Raw genomic sequence first — 3,997 nt, forward strand, 5'->3', positions numbered from 1 at the left:
AATGCTAGTTGATGAGGAAGTGACCCACTTTGGGGACCGGATCTTATTTGAAAGAACCAAACCGTGCTCTTTGGACTCCAACAACATCAAATCATTTCTTATTTTTTGGCTACTCTCGGATTAAAGGAAATATTTCATTTACTTATATTTTTTACAGCCGTCACACAAATCATTCATGATAAAGAAGAAGCTAGCTAAGAAGATGAGGTTGAACAGGCCTATTCCTCACTGGATCCGTATGCGTACTGATAGTACCATCAGGTTTTATTTCTTTATTTTCACCCCACTCAAATCTCTTTTTTTTTTCTCCTACTTTTAGCTGACTCACATTTTTTTTATTGTTTATAATTTAGGTACAACGCAAAGCGTAGGCACTGGCGCCTAACAAAGCTTGGATTCTAAACTGCTCTTGTTGTTGTTGAGTTGAGAGTGGGTTGGTTTTATGGCAATGGTTTCATCATAAAAACAAATGAAATGGGATTTCAGTTTTGTTTTGTAATGTGGCAACTCTTTACTTACAGGACCAAGACCGTGCTACTGGACTGGTTGACTGGGTTGGCTACTCTCTACGCTAACAGAAGAAGAAAGGAATTGAAAACCGTCGGTTTAGACATAGTCCATAAGATTGTGGACGTTAGTAGTAGATTTGAAAGAATATAAAATTGGCGGGAGTGGTGTTGTTTAGTCAGCTTAGACATAAACAGACGTTTGTACACATAGGCAGCCGTTTGTACATATGGGCAAATTTTCTAATGGAAATACACCGGTGGCCCAAACTGATACAAAAAAGAAAGGTCATGGCCCAATTTGCTAAAAAAAAAAGTTCTTGGCCTAAACTGATAAAACCAGCAAAGTTCATGGTACAAAACGGCCATTTTTTCTATACTTAATGAACATATAACTTATAGTTTTTGCTACCTTTTGCAGGATACAAACCATTTAGAACATATATTCCTAAAACGTGCATTTTAGCACAAAAAATATTGCTATTGATGCTGCTTCGGAAGATTCCAGTTCAAGAGCAAAAGTGCCAAAAAGTCAAAGTCAATTGTCAAAGTCAACTCTCAAGGACTCATGACTAAAAGCTGAAGACTCGAGGGCTATGGACTCAAAGACTTAAAGCCAAATCAAGAATTCAAATATATGGGCTAAAGTCAAAAGCCCACAAAACTTAATCTTATCCTCAAGGTGTTTCTATAAGAAATGGTAAATATGTAATTGGTGTCCTATATAAACTAAAGAGATGTAGAGAATTAGAATATCCAATGTTTTTAGGGTCCAAACCATTTGGCTTGTTAGGATTAGGGTTAAGTAATTTTAATTTCAAGTTATTTTAATTTAAAGTCTTTTATTTTAAGTCTTTTTATTTGCTTTATTTTATTTTTCATTGTTAGTACATTCCATTCAATATCCAAAACCAAGCTATGTTCTTTTGACAAGTTCAAATCACTACACCGGAAAAGACGTTTACTAACAGCCATAATCGTTACTAATATTTGTACTAACGCTTATATCTGTTAGCTCTGGGGCGACACTGTCATTTGCATGAAATTTAGTAACGGATATATCCATTACCAAAATTAATTTTAGTAACGGATATATCTATTACTGAAATTATTTTTAACGCTTATCTTGTACGTAGATTTCGTTAATTTCTTGGCTTTTGTCACAGTTATAAGCGTTACTAACGTCAATGAGCAATTTTGAACATTTATTTCTAACAGATTTGTAATGGATATAGGCGTTACAATAAGTAAATTAATTTTTTTTAAATATATTATATACTAGCCTAGTTTGTTTTGGGCTTCCTGCTAACCTGCCACCTGAACTTTGCACTGGCACACCACATTAAAAAAAATGAACTCCATTCATCATAACACTTGTGAACTTGGTAATAGTACAACACTTTAAAAAAAAAACTCCATCTTCAAAACACTTATGCCATTCCAAACACAAATTGCACCAACTCCATCATTCAAATTTAAAACAAATGTATCATTGATTACAAATACCAACTCTTGACTAAACAAAAAATTGTTATTGATCCATTTGATACCGACAAATCAACCATATACATATCTAATTAACTACAATTAAACCTAATATGTCGAACCCAAAACTTCATCTCTTTATCTTACATGTTTCTACTGGTGAGGCTTGCCTCATAACACCTGCAAATTGTATCAAAAGAAAGAGAAAGAAATCTAGTATAAATGACATTACCTGCATGAAGTAAAAATAAGTCTAGCTATACTTGATAAGTGCTCAAAAAGTGCAATTTAACCCTCGATTATGCCTCTTGTTTAGCCTTCTTAGTGGACTAATAGTGTTTGTAAGTTATGTTTTATGATTCTACAGGTGAAAGAGAGAGTTTTGTGGAATATTAGAGAAAAAGGGGTAAAACGGAGCAATTCAGAGCATTAAGGATCACATGGGAAGCCCGTGGACAATCATGGAGAAGGCCAAGGAATTGAAGCTATTAAAGATGTGACTTGGACCTATTTTAAAGCCTATTTGGAATCCCAATGCTAAAGGATTCATTGCTTGGACCAAAGCCCACAAAAGAGGATAGAAGGATAGAGCAAAAGAGGGAAAATAGACTTCCGCGTTTGGGACGTAAGGATCTTGCGTCCAGACGCATGAAACGACACTGTAGCCACTTCCTTCTTAGGTTTGGAGACGAAGTTGGACTCTGAAAGAAGTTGATTTCTATTAGGAAACAAATGGCGGTTTGGAATGCTTCTAGAACTCATTATAACCACTATAAATAGAGGACCTAAGTGCCTCATGTAATTTGCCAATTCACTTATACTCTGGCCTCCAGAACTTGAGGCAGAGAGAGATTAATAATAAAATATTCAGTTTTAACTAGTCGAGTCTTAATAAATTAGTCTTTCTAGTCTTATGTTCTCCGACTCTTCTTCTTCTCGTTCTTCGTGTTCTTTTTTTTTTATGGAAGGATAATCTTCTCCTTCAAGGGAGGAGATGAAGCCGGTTTTGATGATTTTTCTGGTTCATGGTGTTCTTCAATCAGGTTAGTTCTTTATGTTTTTAGTTATTAGTTCCTTTGCCCAAACCAGGGGATGGAAGTATATATTAAGGTTTTTATTTATTGCAATCGAATATCATGCTAGTTTAGGGCTTTATTTATTGCAATTGAATATTTGCTAGTGACATGCTTTTATTTATTGTAATTGAATATAATTCTAGAATAGGGTTTTATTTATTGTAATTGAATATTATACTATTATTCTCTACTTTTCTTCTAGTTGTGTATTGTTTTCGAGTAAGGGAAGTATTTCTTCTGTTTGCCTTAGATGGTGATTCATTGAATAGCTGCCCAAGCTCACATAAAAGGAAAGAATATATTAATAGCATAAACATAGGAACAACCATAAGTAGAGTTATTCGTTAACGATGTTTTGTCAAATAGGGCATCGGCACTTGCTCGATTGCCTAATTGTAGTTTACTTGTGAGAACAACCATGAAGCATAAGGTCACAGATCAAAAGTATCGGTGGATTCTAATCTCTTGAATTTCCTCTCTTATAAATTCTCAATAGTTTAGTTAGTTTAGTTTAGTTTACCATTAGAATCTACAATATCTATAATCATAGTTTTTAATCCCTCAAACCCCCTTTCCAGTCCTGTCCTTCATATAAACATACACTTAAAAGTGGAACGATATCCTACTCATCATTTACTTATTGAGGGATAATTAGGTTTTGATATGCTTATATTTTGTTCAACGACCATCATCCATCTACATCATCCATATATCATCTCATACACAAAAAGAGGCAAGGTCAAATGGCGCCGCTACCATTTTAACGTTGTTTATGTTTAACGTTTTCTTTCAAGATTAGAACTTTAGATCTTGAGGTAATTTTAGCCACATCATCCATCCTTTTGAGAAAGAGAGAAGCTTGAAAGACATCTCGAAGACATGATCTACCATCCAGGTTAGTCAAATCTTCATTCTTTTTATTTCATTCTT

Source organism: Coptis chinensis, chromosome 9 (assembly GCF_015680905.1).
Source record: "Coptis chinensis isolate HL-2020 chromosome 9, ASM1568090v1, whole genome shotgun sequence".
Classification (NCBI taxonomy): domain Eukaryota; kingdom Viridiplantae; phylum Streptophyta; class Magnoliopsida; order Ranunculales; family Ranunculaceae; genus Coptis; species Coptis chinensis.